A 22,844-nucleotide genomic window follows, 5' to 3' on the forward strand; every position below is an offset into this window, starting at 1 on the left:
TGAGGTAAGTAACATGGGCCTAGGTCTGCTACCTGACATAGATAGCGTCGTAGGAAATGGAATAATTGCACTTTCTTTTTGCCTTTTTTAGATTGTGAACACTTCTGTAGGTAAAAAACAGTAGAACCTGAACATGTCTGAACAAGACTCCAATGAGCCATCCGGCTCATCATCTGCTGCTGCTGCTAAAAAAACACGCCAGCCCAATTTCACAAAAAATGTAATCGACATTTTGGTCGAATTGACTGTTGATAGGCTCCACTCCACTCCGCGTCCACTCTCTGCACCATCAAAAGCAAGAATATGGGAAGAAATTACAAATGAGGTCAATGCCGTGGCTCCAATCAGAAGCAAGGTTAATGAGGTCCATAAAAGGTAAATATTTAAGCGTACAAAAATTGGTTAAATGTGTCCAGATTTTGTGGATAATATTATCCTGCTAATGTGTCTATTTTGCACACAGGTGGCAAGACTTTAAATGCCGCCTAAAAGATAAAATTTCTGAACACAGAAGACATGCAAGAATGACAGGTGGTGGACCTCCAGCAACGCTGGAATTGACTGCATTGGAGACCAGGGCATTGGCCTCTTTGGATGCGGAGATGGTTCAAGGTGTGGGCCGCATTCACACCGGACGTAGCCCACCCGCCAGCAAGCCTATCACAGCTACAGGTATATACACACACATATATATAAATATATAAATTCACACAAATTACCTAAGGACGGCATTATTTATTTAATTTTTTCCCCTTGTAGGGCCCAATACAGCGGAAGACATTTCAGAGGATGAGCTGGTGGAGGAGCCATGTGATGTGGAAGAGCATCAGATGAGTGAGGAGCCAGAAGTCAGTGAACGGGAATCACTGCACGCATGCTATCACAGTATTAGAGACACAAATGCCACTATTCAGTCCAATACCACAGATATTGCCACAACCCTCACCCGTATGGAGCACACTTTACACAGTAGCCTCACCCATATAGAGAGCACTATGGACTTAAACCTTTCATCTATCAACACTACCCTTACCCGTCTCACTGACCTTATTGCAGTGTATATCACCAATCACGCATATCACAGGAATCTTCTCCTACTTCTTTCCATCTCTTAGTCCCATGTATCAATCATTCTACACTTCACCCGATTATCATTCCACAAGTAGGCATTATCGCGCGCACCCGTCTTCACATATTGAACAACTCCACTCTCAAGGTTCTATTGGTTCTAGTCTAAGACCCCAAATGCATCGCCATCATTTTCAAACCAACCCATATGTTGACATTGAACCATATTCACATTCTAATCGGCAATACAATTATTATTTATCTGCCATCTCTGCCCCATCTGCCATCTCTGCCCCCTCTGCCATCTCTGCCCCCTCTGCCCCATCTGCCATCTCTGACCCATCTGCCATATCTGCCCCATCTGCCATATCTGCTATCTCTGCCCCATCTGCCATCTCTACCCCTTCTGCCCCATCTGCCATCTCTGCCCCATCTTCCCCATCTGCCATCTCTGCCCCATCTGCCATCTCTGCTCCATCTGCCATCTCTGCCCCATCTTCCCCATCTGCCATCTCTGCCCCATCTGCCACCCGTGCACCCCGTGCCACACAATCGTCGGCTGCTGCACAGTCACTCACTGCTGCTCCACTGGCCTCTGCTTCCTCACCACTGTTGCCTTCTATATCACGGGTTACCAGAAGCCGGACTCATCCTCCATGTGATGCAACCATTATACCAGCAAAGAGGGGCCGTAAAAAAAAAAAAAATTGTTTGTTTGATGTGTTTTTGCTATTGTGTAAATAAATTGTATAATTATAAACTTATTAGCTATGTATGTTCTATTTTTAAAAAACATTACAAAAACACTTACAAGAGAAGTAGGTGTCCAGGACATATTGCTTGAAAGACACAGCATCAACTGATTCTGGAGGGCTGGGGTCAGCATCTAACACCTCCTGGACAGCAACCTCGGCCTCCTCCACACAAGGAACCCCACTCCTAATGGCGATGTTATGGAACACCACGCACAGAGCTATGGTATCACACACAGTGGATGGAGCATACATTAGAGCACCACCAGACCGATCTAGGCACCGGAATCCGGCCTTTAAAAGACCAAATGCCCGCTCCACAACCGATCTAGTGGCTGTATGTGCGGAGTTGTATGCCATCTCCTGCTCCGTACGTGGGTTTAATAGAGGAGTGAGGAGCCAAGGGTGAAAAGGGTATGCGTTATCTCCTACAAGGGGTGACAAGAAGGAAAAAGTTACAAAATATGAGCGAGTGTCAGAATTGTAGACCCAAATAACTATATCTATGGCAACAAGACAGGCAACATGGATGAGAAATAATGGCAAAAGAAGCAATCAGACACATAACATATTCAATGTATTTGTAACCAAGGTTTAGGTTTTTGAACAAGTTTTCATATGGGCAGCTATCCATGTTGGATTTTAAGGTAAACATCACAATTAAATGTACCTTTGAATGATATTGCAATGTGCCTTTGTAATATATCTACTTAGCTACCAAACTTAAGACATTACTATTTCCACTTTAAACTACTACATACATGACATGTTTGTTAAATAATAAAAATACCTAATAGCCACGCATCACCATTCGGCCTTGCACCACCTTGCCTCAGTGGCAATCTTTCCCACATCCCTGACTGCCGGAAGGCAAAGGAGTCATGTGTACTCCCTGGCCACATAGCTACCAGGTTACGAATCTGGAGAGAGGCGTCACATATAGCTTGGACATTTATAGAATGGAAATGCTTGCGATTTAAAAAATTAACAGCATTCCCACCGGAGGGGACCAAGGCTACATGAGTCCCATCGACTGCCCCTATGACATGCGGGAAACCGGCTATGTGGGAAAACTGCCGTTTTATCGGCACCAGGGACTCCTCATCGAGTGGCAGATGTATGAATTGCCTGAGACGCGCCACAAACGCCCCCAGAACAACCTTTAGCACACGACTGAAGGACTTCTGGGACATCCCTGAAGCGACTCCCACAGTGGTCTGAAATGACCCTGTCGCGCAAAAGTGCAATACCGCCAACAGTTTAGTCAATGGCGGTATTGCTGTTGGGCTGTTGCGCTTAGGCTCCAGGTCAATCTGCACTATGCGCAGGGTGTCCAGGATGACACGAGGCGGGAGCCGATAACGCCTCACCACCTCAGCATCAGACAAGCCAAAGAGGCTGACACGTGGCCTGAACATACGCTCCCTGGGTCGGCGACGATGGGTTACTTGCTGATTTTGGGGGTGGCGATGCTGGTTGCCCTCCTGTGCTGCTGCCACATGTGCCTCGGCCATTTCTAAGAAACGCTATATTTGAAAAGAGAAGGATGTGAAAAAAATACAATTAACTCATAGTTTGGAAAAAGTCACTCCTATTTGCACAGGAAACATTGACAATATACTTACACCAACAAGTGGGTTGGCCAAACTCATAATGTGGCTAAAAAAACAAAACAAAAATTGTCAGAGGGTGAATAAGAAGTTATGGCATCTGCATCTATGCGCTATGTCAGGTTGCAGACCTAGACCCATGTTACTTACCTCAAAATGGAGCAGGATTATCCTGGTCACTTGCAAACAATTGTCAATGGAAAACTAAAAAAGAAAATAAAATACAATTATTCCATCTGCTTCTATGCTATGTCAGGTTGCAGACCTAGACCCATGTTACTTACCTCCAAAATGGAGCAGGATTATCCTGTTCACTTGCAAACAATTGTCAATGTAAAAAATAAAGTAAGCAATAGATAAAAATAATCTACAAAGTACTACACAGCCCAATATAAGCAAACTATTATCTGTAACTATTATCTGAAACAAAGTATAACACCCAAAATAACAAAAAAGTCCAAGACAATTCAAACAATAAAATGTTAAAACAAATCAACCAAAGAAACCATAGTAATATCTTAAAATATATCATGCAAACATACCAGTAAATGAATCGGCAGTGAACAGGGCACATCATCTACGCCGAGCTTTATAGCAGTGGTTAATTAGCAGAGAGTATGCAGGTGAGGGTCTGCATGCCTCCTGATCACATGGGCGTTCCTTCAGATAAGTTGTGTGTGCTCGTGGTTTAGATCTGAGAGATAAACTAGACCCTCGGCAGGCGCACAGCGTGCGCCACCACAAACGCGATCACCTGCATTCGCACCAGTATGACTTGGACATAGTTAGACGGGAACGCCCCTATGAGAAAGTGACTACGTCACCACGCCCCTGAACCTCCCTGTTCCCGCCCAGAACTTGTAGCTCATCGCATATGGGTTTTGCGATCGCGGCCGTACAGTTTTTGCGTTCGTGAAAGTAAACAGACCCGGCAACCGAGCATGCGCACTAAACTTTGGCGTTCGCTACACGCTGAAAAGGGACATACGTCCCTTGATGACTCAGGCCCTTAGTGTAGAAAACACACGTCTGCCCCCAAATACGTCTCACCCAGACTAAATGCTAAGATATAGAGAGGCTGATTTCAAAATAAGTTACATCTGTGCTAATTGGACAGCTGATCGGGGAGGGGGGAGGGGTGGTATTGGGCTTACAGGAACAGTTACAGAGATGAGAATACGAGAGGATGAGATGAAATTCACACATTACATCCTATATACAGTCCCCATTTACCTATCTCTGATTAGTGACACTACATTCAACAATAGCAATCAGCCTTGGAATTTGTGCATTTATTTCATTGTGAAAGACCATCATAACCCCTGGTACAGTAGGAAATCTTTATATATCATTGTTCAAACAATAATGTGTCCTTCAGAGCTAAGATCATAAGCTCTAAATCAGGGACACACTCACACCCTCTGACGCAGCTTCAGCACAACGGTTCTCACCACCTGGAATGGTTTTGTAAGGTGACTGCCGCAACATGAGGCAGTTCGGTGATGGTGACATCACGGAGTACCACAACTCTACTGATTGAACCCATCCCCTGTATGGCTGTGCCTAAGAAGATCACACTCTTACTGAGGAGACAGAAGTCATTAATAGTGACTAGCTGAAAATTCCAAGTCTCTCTTTTCCAAAACCAGAGCAGTTGGTTGGCTGATGCAACCCATATGGATTCTTCAGAATCTGAGGCGTGTCACTTCCTGTTATATCCGGAAGTTAGCACAGCGGTATATTCGAGGTATTGGACGCTATTTTCTTGGAGTCCCGAGATTTCCAGCAGAACTATGGTGCCATTTTTCTGGAGTCCATAATAGTAAACATAGAAATCACAGCAATCCGCTCACAGCGCAGGTGGCCCATACAAATTAAAATATAATATTAGTACAAGAAACATTTTATACATTTAAACAGAAATGACTTTAATTTTAAAAGGTGCAATTTTAAAATTTACATTCAAACCTGACGGTGCAAGTGTACCTAATCTATCCAGAGCATCTCCCTCCATGCCAATTTTGTTGGAAGATTAGCACCTCTAGTACCTAATGTTACCATGTTCTATAGCTTTAAATGTTAAACCAGAAGGGTCTGCATTATGCTTTATTTTGAAATGTTTAGATACAGAATGGGTTTCAATCCAATATTTTAATAATCCTAACGTGTTCCTGTACACAGAGTTTTAGTACTCTTTGTCTTGCCTATATATTTGAGCCCATGGGTCTTGCCTATATATTTGAGCCCCCATGGGCATTTTATACGGAAGATCTTAAAGGAGATTTGGCAGTTCATACAACCCCTTAATTTAAATGAGTTGGAATCTGTAGCATCTAAAGTTTCTAGTAATTGGGTCAACAAATGGGGAGAAGCAATAGTGTTTGAAAAACAAGGAGTTTTTATTATAGCAGAGAGATACCAGAAACCAATAGGTGCAGACAATTGTAAACGGCAACTCGGTTCATAAGAATTGCAGGTTTCAAACAGCAGAAATAGCTGGTATATGCGGATGACACAATAAAGTACAGATGCAGTTACAAGGAGACAGAGTTATGCAGTAGCCAGGAGACACGCAGCACTAGATGATCCACAGGTATGTGGATTCCAGATAACCAGGAGGCACCAGACATTGGATGATTCACAGGAGATATAAGCAAAAGGAGGGTCAGGCCAACCAAAGGGTCAATAGCCGGGAGAGCCACAAAAGTACCAGGAGGAAGATCTAATCAAAGCCAGGGGTCAGGGTCACAAGAAGTAGTGCAAAAACGTAGGGACAAGAAGGAGTCAATAGCAAAGAGCAGGTCAGAATCAAACATAGGGTTTCACAGACAACTAGCAACGACAATTGATGAACTGCACAGGTTGCAGGAAAAGTCAGTCTCTAAATGGCCAGCCACAGGTGATTAGCAACCAGGAGTTAATGAGATTAACTCCTGCAGGTTAGGAGAAATGTCTGTGTACAACAGCAGCACCTTTGGAGCCCTAACAGTAACCTTATCTAAGAAGTTAGAGATTATCACGTTGGAATAATCTTTCTCTAAATCTTTCTGAACACTTTTAATTGATCTTCACCATAACAATTTCCCATTATGCTTCAGAATTGTGAAAAGGGAATATTTTATTGATACTCATGTTTATTCCTTAGGAATTTCCTCTCTTTTCTTTTTATAACTTCTCATTCAATCGTATCTAGTTTCTTTTGTAAGACCTTTCTACTGGTATCAAAGTTCTCATTATTTTTGAATGGCTCTACTGGATTGTCTTTCTCCTTCATTTCTAACTTCACTGTATTTAACATTTAACTTTTTCAAAAATATCTAGCTTGCAATTGTTCCTCTTCAACTGTCTGGGCCTGACCTCCACACTGCCCATAGAACTTATGAAACAGGACACCTGGATATTAAGTAACCTTTCCTTCTATGCTGCTGCCACATCCCTTTTGCCAAACCAGCCTAGGAACAGTATCTGACCAGAATAAAATGAAATCTGGAAAAACAATGGGCAGAAATTCAAGTCAAACTTGATTAAAGCTATCTGTTCCTCAAGCCTCACAAAATAAAAACCATTACTACTACCTGCTTTAACCAGGTGAGCCTGATGATTGATGTCTGCTGATTTAAACCACTTGCAACCACCTTAGTCCTTGGATATATCCAGTGAATATACGCAACATGGAACCACACTTTACTGCTAACATGACAAATATCAACTAGCTAGGCTGCCAAAAAGGTATGTACAAATGCCCCACCTGCCACACAGTCACCCCGAACCTGCAAGAAAGACATTTTCAGATCTGAAAGCATGCAACTTGCAAAACAACAGAAGTGAGCTAGACTATTGGCATGTCACAATTCTAACAGATAAAGTGGATTCGCTTTCGGCCACTTGGATTAGCGCTGGTAGTAACAGTACAGGAATCTAACAAACCACCGATTTTCACCAGGGACCCCCGCAAGGAGGTTTGGGCTTTGCTGCAAGTAAGTTAGGCAGGTCGCAGCATTCTGCGCTGCCTCTAGGTGAGACAAGCAGGTATCACAATGCAAGATTGGTCAATGTAGCCGGGGCTTGTACACTGCGGATTGCAGAATGCCAATTCAGGAAACTGAAGAATTGTCAGAACAAGCTGGATCAGCAACAGTCAGGAATACACAGTACCAAACGGCAGGCTGAAGAGTAGTCAGGATCAGTACGAGTCAGGATACACAGGAATCAGCCACAATATGCACAGGAACGCTTGCAAAGGCCTGTGCACTAAGCAGGTTTAAATACCAGAGCTGAAGAGCAGGGCGGGTCTCAGGACAGAACACATGATTACAGGTTCAGAGTTCTTAAAGGGCCATGCGCCTTCTGTTGTACAATGTATTATTATTATGGCACAAGGTTCTGCGCCTGGATCGGAGGGACGAATAGAGGGAGCGTGCCGGACAGTGGGTTTGAAAAATAACTGTCGGACTTTGATGTATGACATGACAAGTGATAGGCACTTCTTTATAGTGCCATTAAATTGAAAGTTTGTTAAAGGATGATTGTCCCCTTAGTACAAAAAAATTTACTCTGGACACTAGAAGAACAATGTATTCGGAAACCTTGACCGGCTGTGACGTGCGTGGCTACGCATATAGGCGTACCCAACAACCTGTGCAAAAATGTCTTTGACAAACTACCATGTGCACTTGGGAGGACGAGTTTACTCACAAAACATTAAAAAAAGGCAGAAGAAACCCTTAAAAAGTGCAACCTCCAAATTTTGAGTGCTTAATTATAAAACACCCCAGAAATATGAATCCTTAAACACACTAATCAAACAAAGAATTGCAGGGTTCAAATAGTTCCTTTATAAAATGTCTCTCTCAAAGAACTTAATTCAGTTAATATAAATACATGTATTTCATTAAGAGTTCACTCCATCAGATCTTTTCTCCTTAAATGGAAAGTCGTGCTTTCAATATTTGCACCATCTTCCCCTTCAGTTACCCGATCTTCACGAGAAAGTACTCAATCTAAAAATCAATGGAATAAAGGGGCGCTTCCATAGTGTAAAATCACTAAAACATTTTATTAGAAAGAGAATACAAAGATTGCACACATGCCAAAAATTAGACGTACGCAGGAATGTACTTGGAAAACTCTGTTATACACCGAACATGTTACCAGCATACAGCCGTATACGAACGACGGAACATGTTACCAGCCATACAGCCGTATACGAACGACCGAACATGTTACCAGCCATACAGCCGTATATGAACGACAGAACATGTTACCAGCCATACAGCCGTATACGAACGACAGAACATGTTACCAGCCATACAGCCGTATACGAACGACGGAACATGTTACCAGCCATACAGCCGTATACGAACGACGGAACATGTTACCAGCCATACAGCCGTATACGAACGACGGAACATGTTACCAGCCATACAGCCGTATACGAACGACGGAACATGTTACCAGCCATACAGCCGTATACGAACGACGGAACATGTTACCAGCCATACAGCCGTATACGAACGACGGAACATGTTACCAGCCATACAGCCGTATACGAACGACCGAACATGTTACCAGCATACAGCCGTATACGAACGACGGAACATGTTACCAGCATACAGCCGTATACGAACGACCGAACATGTTACCAGCCATACAGCCGTATACGAACGACCGAACATGTTACCAGCATACAGCCGTATACGAACGACCGAACATGTTACCAGCATACAGCCGTATACGAACGACCGAACATGTTACCAGCATACAGCCGTATACGAACGACTGAACATGTTACCAGCATACAGCCGTATACGAACGACCGAACATGTTACCAGCCATACAGCCGTATACGAACGACCGAACATGTTACCAGCATACAGCCGTATACGAACGACCGAACATGTTACCAGCATACAGCCGTATACGAACGACCGAACATGTTACCAGCCATACAGCTGTATACGAACGATGTGGTTAAAAACTTATTCTGAGCCAAACCCTCAACTCTTGTTTTCCGGAGGTATGGAACACAGTGCTGGCATATTCACAACCGCTTATACACTGTAAAACTTGGTGAGGGAAAGAGGCATAGAAACAGATGAACCCAGAATAGGCATTGAGAAATAAGAGGTGTTGGAAGAAGATGAAGGGTATCAAGTCTCCCCAAAAGAGAATGCATAACCTATAACCACTCCCCACCCTAAGCCTCATTACCCAGGACATGAGGCAATCATACTTACTGTCCCTGGTCGATTGAACAGGCTAAACAGTGGACACAGGAGGTGCCGGTGCTTGGAAAGTGGATCCTTGTTGCTCCTCCGCGAGATCAAATCAACATGCTGGTGCCGTTTGTGTCCACTTGGAGAAGGACTTCAAGACCTGGATGTCCAGAGCAGGAACTTAACTCCAAAGATAACTCTTAAATTAAGTCTTGGGATTTATAGTACTCCAGTTCAATGTTCCCTCTAATTTTTTTGTAAGCTGGGCGGAAAAAATGATAAAGTGTGCGGGAAAAATAAAGCAAAAATTGACTGAGCGGAAGTTGCGGAAGCCACAATAATTTTTGTTAATTAGTTAGGCATGTAAGCAGACTTATTGTATTTGATAAAATACGTATTTGTTGTGTGAAATAACTGCATTAAACAACACAATCATTAATGTCAATTATGTCATTACAGTATATTAAAATATACTTTCTATTATCATAAATCAATCGAAGATCAAATTAATACATTAGATAAAACAATAGGCTCTGTTCAAAGTGACACAAATTATCAAGAATTACTCAATTTAATTAAGACTAGATTAGATAAAAGAGAGCAATCCATTATAGAAAAGAATAAAATCCAAATACAATCGTTTGAAATGGGCTGGCAACGGTGAACACCTCATAAACATCAACAGACAAAGATATTCTTTCTACTCAAGCCCCTTCACCATCATTATCCAATAAAGACAACACTCTATACTCCACGCCATGAGTATCTTTGAAGCCACCCACACTTGGTCCATCACCCTCAGCTATAACCCTTGAATCAAGTGTTCCACATGCTACTGACCCAATCTCTCAAATAGGTCATTTTTTGGGGCTAGGTCCGAAATTAATGAATCTGCACATAAGACCCAACTAGCTGAATCCCACAAAAAGAAAATTAGACACCTCAGACGAGGAAGAAGAGGAGATCAAAAAACCAAAATCCATACCATAGATAATCCTTCTCCTGTTAAATCTACATGTATCTTCAACCTAAGTACACATACATTATCACCAGCACAAATCAGCGTGCTAAACAAAGGATTAAAGTATGCTCCCACAAAATCAATTAATAAATTCAACACTTTACTAGACATTCAACGTTTTGTGAGGAAACTCACTCTTAAAAAATTCTTTGCCAAAACACCATTAGAACGCACTATTAGATTAGGACAGGAAACGTACAAACACACAAACCTAAAACCTGAGTCAAACTACTACCCACGACAAATCAAAGGGAGTTTGATTGATAGTTTTGAAACTCTAGTCCTTGGTGATATTGGCAAAATCAAACAACATAAAAATAAGGCTGTCACTCTAACACAAGCTGAAATGGACGCATTAAAAGAGTTACAAAGCATCAAAGAGATTACTATCAAACCAGCAGATAAGGGTGGGGGGATAGTCATCCTTAACACGAAAGACTACAGCTCAGAGATGTATAGATTACTAGAAAGAACAAATGAAGAGAACCTTATGTATCTCAAGGGCACTCAAAGGATAACTAGGTTATTAAAACTTAATCAAATTTTATTAGTATAAATTAAAATAGTATTACTTGAGTATGGATAGAAGTAGTGAAATATTAAAAACAAGCAAATGACATAATGAACCAAGAAAAGACTCTGTTAAAATCGATAGGTAAACTATCGAAAAACGCGCGGTTTCCCCAATAGTATAACTTAATATTCTGGAATGGGTGCTGAACGTAAAGAAATCTTAGCTGAATTGTATTTAATATAACTTAGAGATGGAAGTCCACTGTGTCTAGATACTTAATGCACACGTATCTTCTTAATAAAAGATTTAGTGGCTACAAGAGTAACCCTCTGTTGGATTATGAGTTACAATTGTAATAAAGAGCAAAAACGTGTACTAATAAGAGTGGCTGAATATCCATACTCAAGTAATACTATTTTAATATATACTAATAAAATTTGATTAAGTTTTAATAACCTAGTTATCCTTTGAGTGCCCCTGAGACACATAAGGTTCTCTTCATTTGTTCTTTCTAGTTATTTAATATGTGTGGGTGCACCTATCTCCAGATGTGGAGCTAATATACTTAATATTTGAGATTGAGAAATAAGTTTGATCTCTGTCTGGAGTATACAGGATTATCCTGGTGCGATAGGGTGGTTTGCAGTTAATGTATAGATTACTATCAGATATGTCCACTTACGAACGTCTCAAAACTAATCCTACCACCACCTACTCTGAACAAATGACATCCATTCTCATTGAAGGGAGGGACTTGGGTATCCTTACCATCAATGAATTGAGTTTTTACAGAATCCCCACCCAATCATTCCTGTTATTTACTATTTACCAAAAATTCACAAAAATCGTACCAACCCACCAGGGAGACCGATCATCTCAGGGATCGGATCCATAACTGCTAATCTCTCACTATCTGGACACTTATCTGCAGCCATATGTAAAATAACAAAATGCATACCTTAAAGACACCACACATATCTTACAGATATTAGAAGACATAACATGGCATAAAAACTATTGGTTAGTCACATGTGATGTGACTTCCCTATATACTGTCATAAAACATGAACTGGGTATCATGAGCACAAAATATTTTCTCAATCAGGACCCCAGTTTGAATAGCAGACAGATAGAATTCATCCTCACAAACATAGAATTCATTCTTAAACATAACTACTTTTGGTTTAATGATGAATTCTATTTACAGTTACAAGGGACGGCTATGGGCACCAGATTTGCCCCCAGCTACGCTAATTTATAAATGAGCTTTTGGGAAAATCAATTTACAGCTAAGTACAGCCAGGTGTCTGTGGAATTTCTAGATTTAGAAATTTTCATTTTGGACCATACACTATCCACTAAAACATATAGAAATCCGTTTGATGTGAATAGTTATATTCTGTCTGATAGCCACCATCATCCTCAATGGCTAAAAAGCATCCCATTTAGTCAATTTACTAGCATCCGACGCAATTGCACTGATTTGGAAGACTACATAGAACAAGGCACTCAAATGCTAACTCTTTGAAGCCTTTGACCAATTGAAACACACGGAACGCAGTAAATTATTACAATACAGATCCTTAGATACGTTTAACACTTCCAGTATGGCAGCAAGAGATAAAGATCAGGTATACTTTATATCAGATTACTCAAGTGAAGCGCAGCAGTTAAAACATATAATCAACAAACAGTGGCACATCTTACAAAAAGACGATATAGTGGGACCACTATTTCCTAAATATCCGAAAGTTGTCTTTAGGAAAGCCCCGGACCTAAAGCAAGCTCTTGTCAAAAACCATACCAGGAATAACATCCCCAAAAATGACTGGTTAAGCACTATGGGGCGTATTCAACTGTTCGGCGTGACCGCCGAAAAACGAGCGCTCTAAAAGTATTACCGTTAATACGGTAATTGCTGAGCTGCGAGCTGAAATTCAGCGAGTAAATTACCGTATTAACGGTTTTCTCGCGCAATATTACCGTATTAACGGTAATATTTTTAGAGTGCTCGTTTTTCGGGGATCTCGCTAACAATTGAATACCCCCCTATGAGTCAAAATCCTGGTTTCTATCATTGTGGTAAATGCAGTAGGATTTTATCACGTGTGTCACTAAACACGTGATATATTTGCTACAATGCCCGTGCGCAAAACAGTATGTGGGTTGAAAACTAAGATAGGGGAACACATCAGGAACATTAAAAATGGCTTTGAGAAACACCATCGTTCTTATCATTTTAAACTTGTGGACAATTACGACCCCAAAGGTTTAAGCTTTGTTAGCATCAAACACATACAGACCAATTGGAGAGGTGGCAACAACATTAAAATGATCAACAAAGAGGAATCTAGGATAATTTTTCTCCTAAACACCCTCGCACCACGAGGATTAAATGCGGAATTTGATCTTTCAGTAAGATATGAATCATAACAACTGTTTATAAGGTTTATTCACTTACCAGAGATCTTATATTTATATACATACATCCATTTGATGGGTGACTGCCATTACTGAGTCTGTGACACACTAACCCCCCATGGGTGATATCTCCATGTTTACTACTATCATAACACCCAGGTCATGCCCAACCTCTGCCAACCTTGGAAGCCAAGCAGAGTGTTGCCAGATAAGTACCAAGATGGGAGACCGCTTGGGAATATCTGGTTTAGTAGAAAAACATGTCTGAGAAATATTATTCCTAATGGGATAGAGAAGTGAGGATTGGACCAGCTGGTTAATCTCTATTTGGTGTTTGAATTCTGATGAATAGGACCGTATTATTTCTGATCACATAATTATTTAGCAATTATGCTATATTGCATCTCTATCTCTCTGTAACATTGTTATAATATCTGATTTAAATATATTCATTTGTCACAAACATAACTATCATAACTAGGAGTTTCATCATGGCTGATAGAATTGTGGTCTACATATGCATAATTTATTTGTATTGCCATATATGCACTTTTTCTGTTTAATGTATTCATATGTATCTAATTGACTATTAAGTCCACTATACATGGATTAATGTGTAGTCTTATTTACTTGAGTCTAATTAATGATTGTATACCACCATCACAGTGATTGGATCCACCTCCCTACAAATGACACCTTTGCCTTATTAATGATGACAACTATATAAACCAATATTCCACAATAACAATCACGATCCCCTGAGGAAATTCGCTCAGCGAATGAAACTCGTTGGGACACACCCATTCTGTGATGTAACACCGGAAGGAAGTGCTGTGCGTTCCACTGTGAAACGTACGCCGTTTGCCTCTCGTTACCATCACACGCTACTCGTGTAATACCGCTCCGGGTACCCTGAGCGCTCCTGTTTGCTACATATACCAAGGACTTCATTTTGTGTGGGTTATTTGCCACAATCCAGGACATTGTTGGATTTACCCACTCCGTTGCTGTTATTCATGTTAACAAGGTAGGTCACAGGCTGTTAGTAATATCGGATCTACTTACACGGCTTCTTTTGTTTGAAGCACTCCAAGCAACTTCTTCTCAGTACTAGTTGGACTTATTTATTCTGGACTATTTGTGGCTATCTATTCAATCATTTGTAAGATTGTCATCTTTTAACTGTTATTATTTTTATCCAACTTTAATTGCTATATCTGTTATACATATTTTATGTTTTTAGTGTATTAAATGCATGTATTCATTTTATTTTGATTTCAACCATTATTATTCATTCACAACGAAATTCTATGCGTGTTTATATTTACCTCAACGCTGCCTTTTAACAATTATTCATTTTTAAATAGAGGCAATAGAGCGCCTACTATATTGTTTCTTTCATCTGTACCAGGGAAGGGATATTCTTTTTTTTTTTAGCAGATCTGCTCTTGCCCTACATAGTAGTAGAGCGCAACCTTTTGACTTGTTTTATAAATCAATAGAGTTTATATCAAGCTGATACTATACCTAGTCAGCCGACAGGAAATGTTATTTTACTCTTTTTTTGGTGGTTTTTCACGTCTATCCTTGTGTGCAGTCCAATGCTTGTAAACTGCATTTAGATCAATGTTATTTCCAGAGGAAGTGTAGAACTTGATGCTCATCAGATTGTCCAAATGATCTACTTGTAGTCTGTTTCTAGATTTAGTTTTAATTGAGTTCATTAAGCTAAAACCACGTTCGCAGTCTGCACTTGATGCTTGAAATGTCCAGAACAATCAACAGTTCTTTCATATCTGCATCTTTTATAGCTCACAACGTCAGTGAAAGTCTGAATAGAACCAGTCTTCACTTTCTCCGCAATCAAACATTTGAAGTCATCATACTGTTCACTCCCTTGGCAATCTGGTAGAACAGTTGAAAACTTTCTTATCAGACGCTTCACACTGTCTTTGCCAAATTCAAAATTTGTAGCCTTTGCAATGGCATCATGGTCAAAAGCTTGCCTTAGTTCATCGTCCGGAAATCTTCTGTCTAGGTGGTGACATAGTAATTGGATAAATCTAAGGATGGCAGCAGTGTCGACGTCACTGTCAACTGAATTGAGAACATCCTTCACTGGATCACTCCAATAAACTGTTTCGCCAAGATACTGCGACCTTAGTTTACTAATCTTGGCCTTTGCAAACTGAAACCCTTCAATGGTTGTCAAAATACTTCTCTGAAAGTATTTGCACATTGATGACAGTTCACCCAAAACATCATTGAGTACTGTCAAAGCCACACGAAACTGTGGATTTTGAAGCCTCTTCTAACAGTACTTGGTGATTGGATCGTTGCTCACTTTCACTTGTTAAGTGCAGTAGTCGATCAGAACGTTGTAGTTTCGCACCAACACACTGACTGCAAAATGTCTGGACAGCCACCTCACCTCATGCAAAGCCTGAAATGCCGCAGCATCGCACTCTGCAACATTGGCCAATTAATCGAACTTGTCTTTCTTAACCGACGACCTGTTGAACAATGAATACACTGTTCTAAGTAAAGTTTCAATATCTTGCATTAATGAAACTTGCTTCCAAGCATCATCAATGCCTAAGTCTTCTCGGTGGGTGACACAATGCTGTTCACACAAATGGTTTATGTCACGTCTCAGTAATGCAGCCACTCCATTATTTTTCCCTAGCATAACAGATGCACCGTCTGATGTAAACATCTCCATCTTCTGTAGATCAAGGCAATTATCCAAGTAGAATTGTTTAATTGCTGCCACAATAGAGATGTTGTCGCATGTGGTCAACTTTACAATACCGTCAAAAATCGTTTTATAAACAATTTCAGTTTCCGGACGATACTTGGAATACACAATCAGCATTTTGTTAACTGAAATATCTGTACTTTCATCTATAATCAATGTGTGGAAAGCCGATTGTCGCAATTCATTCGTAAGCTGATTTTGTACGACGAAGTTGATGCACTCGACAAATTCAAAAGCATAGTTCTTGCTACGCCAACTCTCTTGAATCGTAACATATTTTGCAACATGGTCATGGATGTTTTGTACACACATCATGGACGTGTTCATTTTAATAGCAAGAATGACGTTATCAATCAGCAGTTTCACCATATCTGATGTTGACTTCTTTCGCTCTTCCAACTCTAATCTCACATTACGATCTTCGAGACTTTCAGTAAGCATCCGCAAAATTCCACCGCTCTTCTGATTACGTAACTTAATTACTGAATCAGTGTGCACTTTTTGATTGAGAGGTCACTTTAGGTAATCTAGTTTCCATTCGTCCCACTTTTTCCCCGTGCTGAACTCTCCTGCGGCATTTGCCCTCAAGCAAACAGTGCAGACAACAGCACCAGCATCATTACAAGTAAAAATATCTCCAAGTTTCCTTTTTTGCTTGTTCGACGATGATGATATTTCCATTTCCACCAGTTGTGAAAGCCACTCTTTAAAACTTGAACAAGTTTTCTTTTTTTAACGAATTTGAAGACTCTACTGTATAAACTGCAACTTGCAGTCTGCAAGTGCAAAGATATGATTTATTCAGCAGCAGTGATGATATTTCATTACTTAGATATGTGCTGGTGGTGGGACACATCCCGTCTCAGTCTGGCTAGCCATGCAGCATCTAAGACAGTGGGGATTCTGGATACCTGCATAATAGCAGGAATATAAGCCTTCAATAGAACTACTACTTTAACCCTTTAATAGTGCAGGCTTCTGGCTTTTTTGGAGGGATCACAAGACTTTATGCACCTTTAGATGAAGTCACAAATTCATTGGGCATCCAGCGCACCTCATATCCACCATTTGCGCTAGATATGCCAGCATCAGCAGTTGCAGTGCTGTCGCTCAGTTATACACGAGCATGCGTCATAGAACGTGTCACATCAACAGCTTGCGACGTCTCCAGGCATGTAACAGTAATGCGGGTCATTGCCATGACAAGTGAGGCAAATGGCTGCGCGGAGCCAGGCGGCCAGTGTTCGGCGGTGTTTGGGTAGCCGCGCAGCTTAGAGGGAACATTGCCCCAGTTCAATGCGAGGGAGACATCTGCTTTCAACTGTCAATTCCAGGAGTTAACGCTATTCCTGCAGAACCTCCCTCGCCTGTTGCCGTGGCTCCACTCATAGTGTTGTCAGAGATGACCTAAACGGGTCCTTTCTCCTGAACTCCGGCTGCTCTTGTGTTAGTACGCCATGAGCGTGCCCTTCTTGTTCATGGCAGAACAAGTTAAACGGGAGTTCATAGTTAGGGAGCCCAAGGGCTGGGGCTCTTGTGGTTAAATCTTTGATCAGCTCAAAAGCTGCTTTTTGTTCAGCTGTTGACCAAAACATATTGCAACTTCTATTCATTGGAAGTTGGATCAATGCAATCTGGATTGCCTAAATGGTCTTTTTTGTTGGAGATCTGTGAAGAAAAAAACGTTTGCATAAAGATTAACATTTATTCACTAGGAATTACAGTAACTGTCATTAATTCACGTTGAACAGCTGCTAATACGACACTTGCTTAAAAGTTTCTCTTTGTAGCTTAACTGTGACGCTATGCGTTCCATGCAATGAAAAACTGATTTCCTCAAAGAGGCAGTCCCTAATATCACAAACAGGGAATGTCAAAGTGACGAGACCTGGTCGAGTGTTCAAAGCCACTCCTTTCTTATCATTACTTTGTAAACCAAATATTCACACATATTTCCAGATTCTGTGATTTCCATGTTTAGAGTACAAATATATATTCACAATTCTCGCTCACAGGCGACATTTTATCATTTTATCTCGTAACAATTCTTTATGGGCATAACAAACCCTCCTGATTTCTGAGAACATTTATCAGCGCCATTTTACACAGATAAAAACAGCTTGTAATATCTCTCCATGTAAAGCTCACTCCCACAATTCTCAACTTCATTAAAGAGAAAGCTATTTTTCCCAAAAAAAAATAAAAAAACTCACATACAGAGAAAGAAAACTTAACTGCTATCTTCCAGCCTACTGCTGTGGAACTACAAGTCCCAGCATTAGACTAAATACACATTAGCTTCAACATGCTAATATCAATCAGCACTCAGGACATATTTTTCCTATTGAAAAATAGAAACATACTTGGAAGAACCATTTTATCAATGTTACATACATTGTCAGATAACAAAAAAAAAACAGCGTGCTTCTTATCTCAACACACTGAAATCTTTTACACAGAATAAGGGAGGGGCACATCTCACTCTTCAGCTGCGCAGCATTTAAACATACATTTTTAGTACACAACCTACTTGATTCATTGTTTTAGTCATTATATCATTTAGCTTGTGATACATTTTCTATTTCATCAGTGTCACTTAAATTTGTTAACTGTCACATATCACAGCAATCATTGTCATTCTCTAATTCTTCTGACATTTTACACCATGCAACACATCTGTCAAAATAACCTTTTTCTTTCAGTGCTTTCTCATTGTCTTTAATTAGTTGTTTCCAAAATGGAACTTTTAATGTACCGTTCTCAGACACCCCTGCAGCTTTGAACAGTTTTCTCATCCCTTTTGTGAAATCCTTGCCTTTATGCTTTCGCATATACTTTATGGGGTCTAGATCCCCGTACTTTTCGGATTTCTCTCCTGTCTTGGACCCTTTATTTCCCACACTGGGATTACCTTATGGTCCAATATATTTTGAATGAGAAAACTTTTATTTGTTCCTGTCTTGCCTTACAACAAGTTTGCAACGGGTCTGCCTTTCTGAATGTTCCTGACTACTTTCATTAAAATCCAACAAAAAACACAATCACGTATACAATCAAGATTATTTGCAGGGTCAACTGTGTGATCTGACTGAGTTCTATGGTGTTATTCATGTGTATGTATCAGGTGTATGGCATAGAGAAGACAATATATCAATACATGTAACAATACAAGACAGATTACACACAAGTACCTTCATACTCTTAATAGTATCTGTTGCCAGAGTTCAGGGATCTCCGTCAATCAGACTGCAGTACCCTCGAGCTGGGATAATTCCCCCTCCACAGAGACAGCTCTAAGAGCAAAAATAAAGCTTTTTGCTCACCAGCGCTGGATTAACGTCTGTCTGTCTGGAAAGGGAGAACCCCGTTGTCGGGAGGTCTGATGTATTGGAGATCCCGGCGTCGAGCCCCCACTGAAACTGTCAGAGATGACCTAAACGGGTCCTTTCTCCTGAACTCCGGCTGCTATACCTTGTGGGTATCGATCGATAGAGAGACAGACAAAGTTCAGATGTTGGGCTGAAAATGTATCTGGTTCTGACCAGCCCTAAGTCAGAGTAGCTTTATTTATACATAGTTTCACAGAATAAGAGAGATAAGGAATGCAAGGTTTCTCAAGGCAACTTGTCCATGTCAGCAGTTTGTGGGCATGATGTAAAGCAGATGTCTTTATCTCAGTCACGTAGGCCTCAAGTGGGGGTCGTGGGCTCCTGGTACTGAAGCTGCTGGATGTGCACATTCTTGAGAAGAGACATGTTGGCGAAAAAGAAATGAATGTGAGGCAAAGTTCAGGGAGAATATTCTGCAAGCTGCAGACTATTCTTCTTTCAGCAGTAATTATACAAAATGCATTACTTTAAGAAGTTCATAAAATGTATATCTCTCACAGTGTCTACGACCAGCGTTTGAGGTGTTGGCCTGGCGGAGCACATCTGCTGGGTCTCCTGGGTGCCAGAGGGGGCAATTGCATAGAAATAAACCTGATGGCCCTCTTTACTGTTGCAGCCAGAACATTGTATACTAATGGACCTGCTAGACATTCCCTTCCTCTAAGCTCAACGAGGTTCAGGGTTAGAATAATTCATTTATAGATAAATAAACCAATGAATGTATTGATGTTGCATCACAAAATATTTACCAAACTAATAAAGGTGAACCACATCTGAACTTAAGTGATTAATTTCTATGCGCATATAAAAGTATAGTAAATGAAATGGTATAAATATATAATACATCAATTACAAATTTGCTAATGATAAAATATACCCTCAAATTAATTCCAAAATACATGAAAAATACATATCATATAAAATAAACCGATGATACATACATTATAAACAACATATAAACAAACTTTAAAGGCAGTAGATGGATATTTTAGACCCACCTAATTCCTAACTTATGTGATAGTCAAAACAACAAGTATAAATGAAACTGTAAAGTAAAATAATTAAACCAAATAAATGAGAGTACTGGCACCACCAGGGCATAGATTGAGTGGAAATACCTAAAAGCTTATACTGTATCTACCACAATCATCTGAACCTGTCACAGTGGATGGAGTCATTATAATCCCATTACTTTGATTTGAGAGGATTCACATTAGAGAGCTGTGGTATATCAGACAGAATCAGATATACAGTAGATGGTTATCATAAGACTTATATAGAGGAAAAACAGTTATTACTATTAAATTAGCATAGAAGATGCAGTACATGAAGTACAATTCCTACAGGGGGAAAAAATTATACAGTGCAAAATACATAAATATAAGCAATCAAAACAGTAAACAGCCTATAGAGACATACCGTATATACTCGTGTATAAGCCGAGTTTTTCTGCACATTTTTTATGCTGAAAGCCCCCCCCCCCCCTCAGCTTATACTCGAGTCAATAAGTTTTCCCAGTTTTCTGTGGTCCTCGGCTTATATTCGGGTCGGCTTATACTCGAGTATATACGGTAGTTAGACCTAGCCTGTAAAGAGCTCCTCGCACAAGCCTTTCCTCACCGTCTGTCCGCAACGAGACTCGAAGACCCGGGAATCGAAAATGTTGCGGGTCTTATCACCACCATCGTCATCGTTCTGCCAGGAATTTCCCGCGACCTCCATACGGCGCGGCCGGGAGGCAGGTATTCCCGGGGCATCCCTTGTTGACCTGCGGGGAGCGAGCCAGGACCTATCCCGACTCGTTTGCCCCCGCCAGGGGAGAGTGGAGCCGAGCTGCGCGCACCTCTTTGCGGCCAGACATTGGCTACGGCGAAGGAAGGCAGGCCCCAGGGGAGGGTAGGCAGACCCAGGCGGGGCTCCTCCGAGGTGGCTTGTCCCCCGTGGTACGTGGCGGATGCCCCCAGACTGGGGTCCTCCGAGGTGCCTTGTCCCTGCATTCCGTGGCGGATGCCCCTGGGCTGGGGTCCTCCGAGGTGCCTTGTACCCACGCTCTGTGGCGGATGCCCTCGGGCTGGGGTCCTCCGAAGTGTCTTGTCCCGGTGCTGGGGTCCTCCAAGGTGCCATGTCCCCCGCGCTCCGTGGCGAATGCCCCCGGTGCTGGGGTCCTCCGAGGTGCCTTGTCCCGGTGCTGGGGTCCTCCGAGGTGCCTTGTCCCGGTGCTGGGGTCCTCTGAGGTGCCTTGTCCCGGTGCTGGGGTCCTCCGAGGTGCCTTGTCCCCCGTGCTCCGTGGTGGATGCCCCTAGGCTGGGATGCTCCAAGGTGCCTTGTCCCCATGCTCCGTGGCGGATGCACCCAGACTGGGGTCCTCTGAGGTGCCTTTCTTCCCCGCGCTCCGTGGCGGATGCCCCTGGACTGGAGTCCTCCGAGGTGCCTTTTCCCCGCACTCCATGGCGGATGCCCCCGATCTGGAGTCCTCCGAGGTGCCTTGTCCCCACTCTCCGTGGCGGATGCCCCTAGGCTGGGATGCTCTGAGGTGCCTTGTCCCCATGCTCCGTGGCGGATGCCCCCAGACTGGGGTCCTCTGAGGTGCCTTTTCCCCGCACTCCATGGCGGATGCCCCCGGACTGGAGTCCTCTGAGGTGCCTTGTCCCCACTCTCTGTGGCGGATGCCCCCGGGCTGGGGTCCTCCGAGGTGCCTTGTCCCCGCGCTCCGTGGTGGATTCCCCCAGTTCCGCGGAGACCCTCCCAGGTTTCGCGGGAGGAGGCGGTCCGTGCCGGGCAAACTCCTGGCGGGAAGCGCCCGACCCCCAGAGCGGGAGTCTCCATGGCGGATGCCCCCGGACTGGAGTCCTCTGAGGTGCCTTGTCCCCACTCTCCGTGGCGGATGCCCCCGGGCTGGGGTCCTCCGAGGTGCCTTGTCCCCACGCTCCGTGGGGGATGCCCCCCAGGCTGGGATGCTCCGAGGTACCTTGTCCCCACACTCCATGGCGGATGCCCCCGGGCTGGGGCCCTCCGAGGTGCCTAGTACCCACGCTCCGTGGTGAATGCTCCCGGGCTGGGGTCCTCCGAGGTGCCTTGTCCCCCGCGCTCCGTGGC

Source organism: Mixophyes fleayi, chromosome 3 (assembly GCF_038048845.1).
Source record: "Mixophyes fleayi isolate aMixFle1 chromosome 3, aMixFle1.hap1, whole genome shotgun sequence".
Lineage (NCBI taxonomy): Eukaryota > Metazoa > Chordata > Amphibia > Anura > Limnodynastidae > Mixophyes > Mixophyes fleayi.